Consider the following 12,473-nt stretch of genomic DNA (forward strand, 5'->3'; position numbering starts at 1 on the left):
ACCACTACCCTGTTCCAAACCATCCTCCCCCACCTGGACCACCTTGATACCCTCCCCCTGCTCACCCTGCACATGCCCTTATGCACTGCTCAGCCACCATCTATTCTCCGCCCTGCAAGCAGGGTGATTGTACAAACTCAAATCTGCTTATCCCCAGCCTCCAACCTTCGGAGGTTAAGATACAGAGTCCTGGGCTGGGTGCGGTGGCTCATGCCTGTAATCCCAGCACTTTGAGAAGCCAAGGTGGGCGGATTGCCTGAGGTCAGGAGTTCGAGACCAGTCTGGCCAACATGGTGAAACCCCATCTCCATTAAAAATACAATAAAAGTAGCTGGACACAGTGGCATGTGCCTGCAATTCCAGCTACTTGGGAGGCTGAGGCAGGGAAATTGCTTGAACCAGGGAGATGGAGGTTGCAGTGAGCCTAGATCACACCACCGCACTCCAGCCCGAGTGACACAGTGAGACTCCGTCTCGAAAAAAAAAATCAAAAAACCAGCCCCAAGGTTTTTTTGACCTGGATAAAGTAAAACAAAGACAGCACAGTGAAATTAGAGGGCGGCAATGGCATTTTGCCGACCTTAGTAACAGCATCTGGGGGCCTGTGGTGTCCTGTATGACTGCAGAGGACCAGGGAGCTTTCTGGAGCAATGGAAACATTCTGAATCTCCTCTGTGGTGGTGATTACCTGAGTATGCATATTTGTCGAAACTTAGCAACTGCACACTTAAAATAGGTGCAACTTGTACATAAATCATTCTCCAAAACAGTGATTTTGGAAAGGCCTCATGCGGTCCTTTTCTCTTTCTGGTTCCTTCTCTGATCACCTGCCATCAGTGCTCCCTGGTCCCCTGGGTTGGAGCACGTGGAGGGATGAAGCAAAGGGAAAACAGAAATGTCATTCACACGGATCCAGAAGTAAGTTGGCTCATACTGGTACCTAGAAACACCTCCCCACACACCTTCCCACCAAGGAGCAGTTTGCCAGCCCATCTGTTCCGCCCTCTGTGTTTCCCTGGGCAGGAGTTATCCCACAACCATTGCATCCTCCAAACCCCAGAGGTTCAGTTGAGCTGAACCTCACCAAGCCTGAGGCAAGAAGATAAGCTCCCCCTACCCAAATCCTTGACAAGGCAGGAGGAGGGGCTCACAGCACACAGCTGCCTACAGAAGTCTTCCTCTCAAAGCTCCTTAACTTTCCTCCTTCTCGCCACGTGTATCTGCTCACCGCTTCATCACGGATGCTTAAATCAGCACCGTCTGTACTTTGGTCTGGCAGCTCACTTGGGAATGCAGCATCCTTGGAAATGTGGTGTCGGGTGGATGCACCAATGTCCATCTCTTGCTACAAATGGCCACCTGGGCTTTTTGTTCTGTGGGTGGTGGTTTTACCTCTGTTTTATACCACCTAGCATCCATTGACAATTGCAGCCTAATTTTTCCTCCATGATGGCTACTTCCCCAACTCCAGGTGGTTTTAGTAAAGAGGACTCCAGCAACGCACGGCCTAAGTTCAAGGGGCAAACAGGTCAGCCTTGCAGATATTCAAGGGAGAGCCACTTGGGCAGAGGGAAAGTTGTGGACTAAACTATGTCCTCCCAAAATTCCTATGTCGAAGCTCTAACCCCCAGTGTGACTGCATTTGGAGGCAGAACCTATAAGGAGGTAATAAAGGTTATGTGAGGTCATAGGGTAGGCCCTGATCCAACAGAACTGTGTCCTTATAGGAACAGGAAGAAACATCAGGGTTACCTCCCCTCACCCGCTCCTTCTCTCCCTCTCCCTCTACCCCTCCTCCTCCCTTCTCCCCTCTCCCATGAGAGGACACAGCCAGAAGGAGGCCATCTGCAAGCCAAGGAGAGAAGCCTCACCAGCCATGGAATCTGTAGGCACCTTGATCTTGGACTTCCAGCCTCCAGAGCCGTGAGAAATGCATTTCTGTTGTTTAAGCTGCCCTGTCTGGATTCTGTTGTGGCACCCTGAGCTAAGACAGGGACTAATTGGGGCAAAGGCCCTCGGGGAGAACTGGAGGCAGGTTTGAAGGGTCCAGGGAGGAGGGGCCATGATCACCATGTGGAGGATGGCAGTAGGTGGACATGGGTTAGAAAGGTCGTGGGCCAGGCGACCTCCTAGGCAGCCTCCTGATGTTGACCTTTTCCTAGATGGAAGCCAGCCGTCGGGAGCACACACACCACATTACAAGGATCCCAGCCAGGCCCAGGAGGGGAAGCAAGGACACCCTAGAGGCAGAGGGCACTGGCAGGTAGCACCATGGGGGATGAGAGGGGGCAGGAATCTAGATCCAATTTGAGAGGGGAGGACGCTGGAGGGTGGGATGTGAAAACAGGAGGAGAGGGAGGACTCAGAGGTCACTGGAGGTCTGAACAAGTGCAAGGATAGAGGTGCCCCGAGCTGACACGGGAGGCCTGAGCAGGGGCCAGTGTACAGGGGGAGATCCTGGGGTCTGGAGGCCAGGGGTCGGGCCATGAGGCTGTACCAGCAAAGGCGGTGCGGGCCCTGAAACCAGGCGAAGACAGCGCTGGCGGGAGGCAGCGGCCCCAGAGTCAGGACCGAGGAGGCCCGGGCTGGCTGCCAAGGTCAACCAGGTGGAGGCCTTCCGGCTCGGCAGGAGCAGTTTTGTGACCTGGCGGAGCCTGGCGTCTGCCTGCCTGATGGGGAGGAACCGCAGGCGGCGACCGCGGACAGAATGTCCAGGGTTCTGGGCGAGGAATGGAGAATGAGGCGGAGCTGGGCTGCAGGAGACCGAGGCAGAGAGAGACGGCCTGGCGGGAGATGCAGGGGCCCGCGGCAGGGCCCTGGAAGCTCCAGGCGGGAGGAGGGACGTGGTGGCGGGCGGGAGGGCAAGGGCTGGGGCCCGGGCTCCTAAGGCAGAGCCTGCGGGTACGGCAGGCTGAGGGGTCAGACTGAGCACCGGGAGGCTGCATAGCGAGTCCCCCCCCCGGCAGAGGAAAGGAAGGGAGGATAGAGTGAGAGCATCTGCAAGGGGCAGAAAGACAAGGCACGGCGAGCAGAGCCGAGGGAGTGCGCGCTAGCCCCGGAAGAGGATGCGCTGGGCTGGCTGCTGAGCCACGGTGAGGAGCTGCAAGGGCTCGCGGGGCTGGAAATGCTGCGGCAGAAACTGGAAGTCTCCTGCCTACGTTGGCTTAGGAGTAGAGGGGTGCACCCTGGTCACCCTCGCACCTCCGGGGCGCCACGCGCTCGCTGGCGGGAGGGCAGAGAAAGGCAGGAAGGAGACGCGAAGGCGCTGCGATCCCGGGCACGCAGCCCTGTAGGCGTGGAGGCTGCTGGAGCGGCCGGGCAGCTTCTCGGCGACTCCACGCGTGAGTGCAGAGATGCTGCAGGGAGGCAGCGCTCACAAAAGCAGCTCCGCTCACAAAAATACGGCTACGTAGGCAGTGAGCAGCCGTCTGCTTTGACACCACTCGACCCTGCCAAAAAGAGCGATTGATGGGATCAGAAGGGCGGGAGGTGGGAGGGAAGGCGGGGAGTGGGCAATGACCGGAGCGTGGCTTTCCATCCCAGGACAGCGTGGTGTTCTCAAGGGAATTTAGCCAAACATTTCGTCCTAACCTCAACAACAGGTCCTCGTGAGTCCTCATGCAGCCTATTCTTAGGCGGTAACAGGCTGCAGCTGTTGAAGTCTAATTTCACTCTATTGATCGATACTTTCAATAGAATGTTTTCTGATTAATTCTGTGCCTTTCGTTTTACTCTGGACATGTTTCAAGATAGTGTATTAATAGGACTCTGGTGTTATGTATTCAATCAATTTATAGATGAAACCTGAAAAACTCAAATATGGTTACAGGACTGGATTAAATGATATTTACTTTGACAATAGGGAAATAAAAGTATACTGGATTGATGGAAATATTCTAAAACTATATTGCAGTGATGGTTACACAACTCTACAGATTTACTGACAATGGGTGAAATTAGTAGCATGTAAAAAATATCACCTGTTAAAAATGAAAAAATATATATCAGTAAAAAAATAAATACGTGTCTAACTGGAAGAACGTAGGATACAGAAGCTGGGGGGAAAGAGGGAAGGGTAGGGGGACTAAGACCCTCATTCACATCGTCGTGTGGAAGTTTATACAGTCTAAGTTTACAGAACAAGAAATTCAAGTTCAAGCATATTAAACCTAGTTAACCTATAGGAAAACTGACTATAATAACATAAGCACAACAAATTAGGAGGAAGAAGATAAGTAGCCTTAATCAGCTAAACCTTCATCTTTCATAATGGAAAGCCACTGCAAAAGAAATCGAGGTTGATAAATACAGAAGCTTGATAAGTGTATTATTACTTAAAATTTTGAATTTTGAAAGGAACTCCCCAAAATCTAAAAATGCTAATTGTTAAAAAAAATTTTTTGAGATAGGGTCTCTCTCTGTCACCCAGGCTGGTGCAGAATGGTGTGATCATAGCACACTACAGCCTCTCTGACTCCTGGGCTCAAGTGATCTTCACATCTCAGCCTCCTGAGTAACTGTGACTACAGGTGGGCGCCACCACACCCAGCTGATTTGTTTTATAGAGAAGAGGTCACGCTGTGTTGCCCAGGCTGGTCTCAAATTCCTGGCCTCAAGCAGTCCTCCCACTTCAACTCCTAAAGTGTTGGGACCACAGGCATGAGCCACCATGCCAGCCTAAATTTTTGCCTTTAGAAATTGTCCCATGAATTCCTGGATTGGCATAACAGTTGGTCTTGTCTTAATAGAAGAGATGTTGAAATAATCTGTCACCTTCACACTGCCAGGCATGTGCACACATGTGCATGTCTGTGCATGTCCGTATGTGTGCACGTGTCACATGAATGTGCAAGTGTGTGCAAATGTGCAAGTGTTTGTGTGCTTGTCTGTGTACATGTGTGTCCATGTGTATGTGTGTATGTTTTAAGAGACCTGTAAAATCAAAAGAAAAACAAGCCTCAAAGTAAAATTACAAAAAATCCCCACACATATTTACAGTAATCACTGTCTTTCATTTCTTGAATAAATATTAAACTTTGATTATCTGAGATGCTTTTATATTTAGGAAACTAGTTAATACAGATTAAATTACATTTCAGTATTTCAAATATTTTCCTAAATCTCAATGACTTTTATTACTGAATCTGCTGCTAAAGGTCTTGGTACAATTAAATTTTAACACGTTTTTTGAAAGGAAGAAATTTTTATTTTTCTAATTTTATGCTTCTAATTTATATTCTGCACATTAAGTGCTATGGAAACTTATCTTTAGGATATCAGTATTTATTTATTTATTTATTTATTTATTTAATTAATTAATTTATTTTTTTTTTTTTTGAGACGGAGTCTTGCTCTGTAGCCCGGGCTGGAGTGCAGTGGCCCGATTTCAGCTCACTGCAAGCTCCGCCTCCTGGGTTTACGCCATTCTCCTGCCTCAGCCTCCCGAGTAGCCGGGACTACGGGCGCCCGCCACCTCGCCTGGCTAGTTTTTTGTGTTTTTAGTAGAGACGGGGTTTCACCCTGTTAGCCAGGATGGTCTCAATCTCCTGACCTCGTGATCCGCCCGTCTCGGACTCCCAAAGTGCTGGGATTACAGGCTTGAGCCACCACGCCTGGCCGGATATCAGTATTTAACTTGGGCAATATTATTTCATCTGTATTTATTTGGAGAAATACAACTTAGGTGTCTGCTCATAAACATCAAAAATGTGCCAAAGGAGAAACTAGGGCATTAACAATCAGAATTTATTTATTTTTTTAATTTAGATGGTTTTGGGGGTATAGGTGGTTTTGGTTACATGAATAAGTTCTTTAGTGGTGGTTTCTGAGATTTTAGTGCACCCATCCCCCGAGCAGTGTACACTGTACCCAATGTGTAGTATTTTATCCCTTGCCCCCTCCCCACCTTCCCCACTGAGTCAAAAGTCCATTATACCATTCTGTGTCTTTGCATCCTCATAGTTTAGCTCCTACTTACAAGTGAAAACACACAATATTTGGTTTTCCATCCCTGAGTTACTTCACTTAGAACAAAGGCCTCCAGCTCCATCCAAGTGGTTGCAAAAGACATTATTTCATTCCTTTTTAGGGCTGAGTAGTATTCCTTGGTGTATATGTACCACATTTTCTTTATCGATTCATTGGCTGATGGGCACTTAGGTTGGTTCCATGTCTTTGCGGTTGTGAATTGTACTGCGTGTGCTTGTGTCTTTTTCACATAATGACTTGTTTTCCTTTGAGTAGGTACCCAGCAGTGGGATTGCCAAATCAAATGGTAGTTCTACATTTAATTCTTTAAGGAATCTCCACACTGTTTTCCACAGTGGTTGTACTAATTTACATTCCCACCAGCAGTGTAAAAGTATTCCCTTTTCACCACATCCATGCCAACATCTGTTGTTTTTTGACTTTTTAATTATGGCCATTCTTGCAGGAGTAAGGTTGCATCTCACTGTGGTTTTAAGTTGCATTTCCCTGATGATCTGTGATGTTAAGCATTTTTTCATGTTTGTTGGCCATTTGTATGTTTTCTTTCAAGAAATGTTTATTCATGTCCTTTGCCCACTTTTGGATGAGATGATGATGATGATTATTATTATTATTATTTTCTTGCTGATTTGAGTTCTGTGTAGATTCTGGATACTAGACCTTTGTTGGATGCAGTCTGCAAGTATTTTCTCCCACTCTGTGGGTTTTCTGTTTACTCTGCTGATTATTTCTTTTGCTGCGCCGAGCTTTTTAGTTTAATTAGGTTCCATGAATCTTTGTTTTTGTTGAATTTGCTTTTGGGGTCTTAGTCGTGAATTCTTTGCCTAAGCCAATGTCCAGAAGAGTTTTTCTGATGTTATCTTCTAGAATGTTTATAGTTTCGGGTCTTAGATTTCAGTCTGATGTTGTTTGGGTCTGTGTCCAGGCGTGCACCACATCTCATGTTGAATTGTAAGCCACCGTGTTGGAGGTGGGGGCTGATGAAGGGTGACTGAGTCGTGTGGGTGGCATTCTCATGAATGGGTCAGCACCATCCCCTTGGTGCTGTTCTCGTGATAGAGTTCTCAGGAGATCTGGTTGTTTAGAAGTGTGTGGCACCTCCCCACCGTCTCTCTCTCTCTTCTTTGTGCTCCAGCCATGTAAGACATGCCTGTGCGGGCTTCGCCTTTGCCTGCTGCCATGATTGAAAGTTTCCTGAGGCCTCGTCGGAAGCTAAGCAGATGCCAGCATCATACTTCCTCTAAAGCCTATGGAACCATGAGACAATGAAACCTCTTCTCTTTATAAATTACGCAGTTTCAGGTATTTCTTTATAGCAATGTGAGAACAGACTAAAAGTGTTTGACCATCTTGAGTTGATTTTTGTATAAGGTGAGAGATGGAGATCCAGTTTCATTCTTCTACGTGTGGCTTGCCAGTTTTCCCAGCACCATTTATTGAGTAGAGTGTCCTTTCCTCAATTCATGTTTTTGTATGTTTTGTCAAATATCAATTGGCCATAAGTATTTGACTTTATTTCTGGGTTCTATATTCTGTTCCATTGGTCTATGTGCCTAGTTTTCTTTTTTCTTCTTTTTTTTTTTTTTTAGACCGAGTCTAGCTCTCGTCTCCCAGGCTGGAGTGCAATGGTGCACTCTCAGCTCACTGCAACCTCTGCCTCCTGGGGTCAAGCGATTCTCTTGCCTCAGCCTCCCCAGTAGCTGGGATTACAGGTGCCTGCCACCACACCCGGCTTATTTTTTGTATTTTTAGTAGAGATGGGGTTTCACCGTGTTACCCAGGATGGTCTTGATTTCCTGACCTCATGATCTGCCCGCCTCAGCCTCCCAAAGTGCTGGAATTACAGGTGTGAGCCACTGTGCCTGGCCTACATGCCTATTTTTATACCAGTACCATGCTGTTTTGGTAACTATAGCCTTGTAGTATGATTTGAAATCAGGTAATGTGGTGCCTCCAAATTTGTTCTTTTTGTTTAGTATTGCTTTGGCTATGCAGGCTCTTTTTTGGTTCCATATGAATTTTAGGATTGTTTTTTCTAGTTCTGTGAAGAATGATGATATTTTGGTGGGAATTGCATTGAATTTGTAGATTGCTTTGGGCAGTATGGTCATTTTCACAATATTTATATGTCCCGTCCGTGAGCATGAGATGTGTTTCCATTTGTTTCTGTCATCTATGATTTCTTTTAGCAGTGTTTTGTAGTATTCCTTGTAGAGAGCTTTCTCCTCCTTGGTTAAGTATATTCCTAAGTATTTTATTTTTGCAGCTGTTGTAAAATGGATTGAGTTCTTGATTTGATGTGATTTTCAGCTTGGTCGTTGTTGGTATATAGCAGTACTGCTGATTTGTATACATGGATTTTGTATCCTGAGACTTGATTGAATTTGTTTATTAGATCTAGAGGCTTTTGGGATGAGTCTTTAGAGTTTCCTAAGTATACATTCATCATCGGCAAATAGCGACAGTTTTACTTCCTCTTTTCCAGTTTGGATGCCTTTCATTTCTTTCTTTTCTCTGATTGCTCTGGCCAGGATTTACAGTACTGTGTGGAATAGAAGTGGTGAGAGGGGGCATCCTTCTCTTGTTCCGGTTCTCCGGGGGAATGCTTTCAACTTTTCCCCATTCAACATGATGTTGCATGTGGGTCTGTCATATATGGCTTTTACTACTTTCAGGTAAGTCCCTTCTATGCCTATTTTGTTGAAGGTTTTTATTATAAAGGGATACTGGATTTTATGAAATGCTTTTTCTGCATCTATTGAGATGACCATATGGTTTTTGTTTTTAATTCTATTTATATGATGTCTCACATTTATTGACTTGCATATGTTAAGCCATCCCTGTATCACTGGGATGAAATCCACTGGATCACAATGTATTATCTTTTTGATATGCTGCTGGGTTCAGTTCGCTAGTATTTTGTTCAGGATGTTTGCATCTATATTCAGCAGGGATATTGGTCTGTAGTTTTCTTTTTTTCTTATGTCCTTTCCTGGTTTTGGTAGTAGGGTGATACTGGCTCCACAGAATGATTTGGGGAGGATTTCCTTTGTCTCTATCTTTTGAAATAGTTTCCGTAGGATTGGTACTGATTCTTTGAATGTCTGCTAGAATTTATCTGTGAATCCATCTGGTCTTGGACTTTTTTTGTTGTTGTTGGCAATTTTTTTTATTACTGCTTCAATCTCACTGCTTGTTATTGGTCTCTTCCGGGTTTCTGTTTCTTCCTGATTTAATCTAAGAGGGTTGTATACTTCCAGGAATTTGTCCATTTCCTCTAGGTTTTCTAGTTTCTGCATATATAGGTGTTCAAGGCAGCCTTTAAATCTTTTGTATTTCTGCAATATCAGCTGTAATACCTCCTGTTTCATTTCTAATTGAGCTTATTTGGATCTTCTCTCTTCTTTTCTTGGTTAATCTCACTAATGATCTATGAATTTTATCGTGTCAAAGAACCAGCTTTTTGTTACAATCAGAATTTTTAGATTTACCCACATACTTTTTTAACTTGCTATTGGGTTAATTTATATATAGCATTTACCCTTAAGGTTGTTGAAACATCCTATCAAGGTATTATACAAGAGTTTACATCTTTTGCATTAGTGGTGCCCTGGGTTGCACTTATTTTGACCAAATGAAAAACAAACACTGCTGGCACCATACAGTAAACTATCTTTGTATCATAGGTTGTAAGACTTGGTGAAAGCCAAAGGGAACCTTTAAGGTTGAAAGGACCCATTAGTAGTTTATCTTTAGGCTTACAGAAAGAAAAGAAAAGTTGACCTGCACTACATTTCACATCTCCTACAAATAGTGTTTCAGCAACTGAAGCCTTTTTACTTCTAAAACTTATTACACTAGGATTTACTTTGAAATATAGTTTATAACCAAATCAAGTATAATATACAGACACTGGCACTTTAGCACAAGGGCAAACTTTTTAAAACTTTGTTTTGGACCTTTAAAATTAGACCATAGTATAAAAAACAGTCCACACTCTTACATTCAGCAAATTCATACTAAAATATCTCATTCCTGTAGGATAAAGACCAAGAAAACTTTACATATGCTACAAGTTTATTACATGTATTTACACGGCTCTTTCTTGCCTACTTTTTAAAATTTTCACATTATACAACTCCCCAAAGTAAGTGTCCTCTCCCCAAAGCAAGCTTTGCAGAAACAATGAGGCCAGATCACCGTAAGAATAGCTGGTGCAGGCTGGGCATGGTGGCTCATGCCTGTAAGCCCAGCACTTTGGGAGGCCCAGGTAGGCAGATCACCTGAGCTCAGGAGTTTGAGACCACCCTGGCCAACATGGCAAAACCCCATCTCTACTAAAAATACAAAAATTAGCCAGGTGTGGTGATATGTGCCTGTTATCTCAGCTACTTGGGAGGCTGAGGCACGAGAAACGCTTGAACCCTGGAGGGGGAAATTGCAGTGAGCTGAGATGGCACCTCTGCACTCCAGCTTGGGCGACAGAGCAAGACTCTGTCTCAAAAAAAAAAAAAAAAAAAAAAAAAAAAAGAATAGCTTGTGCAGTGCTATAATACAAAAATGTATTTTGAAAGCTGTTGAGTCACTATTAAATAATGTTCCTATAAAAATAGTTTTGGTGTATTTGTTGACAGACACCTATCCAATGCATTTGAGAAAGAGAGCTATTGGGGTATACTGTGCCTCATTCTAATGAGCCCCAAGTACCCTTTCCACCTTCATCACTGTACAGTTTACTAAAATGCAACTATTAGGAAAAGTTCATCTTTTCATTTTACAGTACATCAGGTTGTTGGCATATTACTGTCTTGGCTATTTCTAGTATACTAAACATTTAGATGTTTACCTACTTCTCAATCTTTATATTCTTAGCTAGATGCTTATAATCTGATTCACTAACTTTCAGCCATTTACTGTCCATGATTGATAATCTTATTACTATTTTCCTCAATAGAAAAGTTGGTTCCTTTACCACTCCCTATGTCTAAACATGAATGGTTTCACTTAAAAGTTACTCAGTTGAGAACACTTACTATCAAGTACAATTATTAATTTAATTACTTTAAGTTGCACTGATGCTACCATTACATCACAGTGCACCCAACACATAAAGCAACATGTAAAGCAAATGAGATGAGGTCTAATTGTGTGTGTGTGTGTATAGATAGATAGATATGTATATATATAGTTCGTTTGTTTGTTTTTTGAGATGGAGTCTTGCTCTGTCATCCAGGCTGGAATGCAGTGGCATGATCTCGGCTCACTGGAACCTCCACCTCCTGGGTTCAAGTGATTCTTCTGCCTCGGCCTCCCAAGTGGCTGGGATTACAGGCACATGCCACCATGCCCAGCTAATTTTTGTATTTTTAGTAGAGATGGGGTTTCACCATGCTGGCCAGGCTGGTCTCAAACTCCTGACCTCAGGTGACCTGCCTCCCTTGGTCTCCCAAAGTGCTGGGATGACAGGCATGAGCCACCACATCCGGGCATAGTTTTTACATTAATTAGCAGTTCTATGCAAATAGATTAATTCCCTGGTGAATTTGTTTCAGACCAATTGACATCTATAAACATAATTAAATTTAAACATAAATACTTTATCTTATTTTATATCTGCACTTTCTGTTTTTTTTGAGACAGGGTCTCACTCTGAGATGGAGTTTTGCTTTTGTTGCCCAGGCTGGAGTGCAATGGCATGATCTTGGCTCACCGCAACCTCTACCTCCTGAGTTCAAGCAATTCTTGTGCCTCAGCCTCCCGAGTAGCTGGGATTACAGGCGTGTGCCACTATGCCTAGCTGATTTTTGTGTTTTTAGTAGAGATGGGATTTCACCATGTTGAACAGGCTGGTCTTGAACTCCTGACCTTAAATGATCCACCTGTCTCAGCCTCTCAAAGTGCTGGGATTACAGGCATGAGCCAATGTGCCTGGCCTATATCTGCACTTTAGATTTTAGGTTGAAATGTCCTTATTTTCTTATCTAAAGAAAAAAGGATTAAAGGCAACAGGAAGTGTATTAGTCCATTTTTGCATTGCCATAAAGAAATACCTGAGACCGGGTAATTTATAAAGAAAAGAGGTTTAATTGACTCACAGTTCCGCAGGCTGTATAGGAAGTATGATGGCATCAGCTTCTGGGAAGGCCTCTAGGGAGGGAACTTACAATCATGTTGGAAAGCAAAGGGAGAGTGAGCACTTCACATGACAGGAGTGGGAGGAAGGCAGGGAGATGTCACACACTTTTAAACAACCAGATCTCATGAGAACTCACTCACTATCACAAGAACAGCACCAAGAAGGAAATCTGCCCCCATGATCCAATCACCTCCCACTAGGCCCCACCTCCAACACTGGTGATTACAATTCTCCATGAGATTTGGGCAGGGACACAGATCCAAACCGTGTCAGGAACCCTGTGGTTTGGTGGTTAGGGAAGAACACCTGGTGATGGCAGCTCACTGCATTTGGCTCTGGCATCGTTCTG

At 44.4% G+C, this 12,473-nt stretch overlaps 1 long non-coding RNA gene across 1 annotated transcript in view; it reads left to right on the top strand.

Annotated features, from left to right (window-relative positions):
• Nucleotides 1–1,735: 1,735 nt before the first annotated feature.
• The window catches only part of LOC119624390 (uncharacterized), a 32,319-nt gene continuing 21,581 nt past the window's right edge, over nucleotides 1,736–12,473 (top strand). The window contains exons 1-2 of the long non-coding RNA XR_005240476.2: nucleotides 1,736–1,923; nucleotides 2,163–2,263. This is a non-coding gene — a long non-coding RNA (uncharacterized lncRNA). The remainder of the gene's footprint in view (nucleotides 1,924–2,162; nucleotides 2,264–12,473) is intronic.

This window comes from Chlorocebus sabaeus, chromosome 12 (genome assembly GCF_047675955.1).
Source record: "Chlorocebus sabaeus isolate Y175 chromosome 12, mChlSab1.0.hap1, whole genome shotgun sequence".
In the NCBI taxonomy this organism is placed as follows: Eukaryota; Metazoa; Chordata; class Mammalia; order Primates; family Cercopithecidae; genus Chlorocebus; species Chlorocebus sabaeus.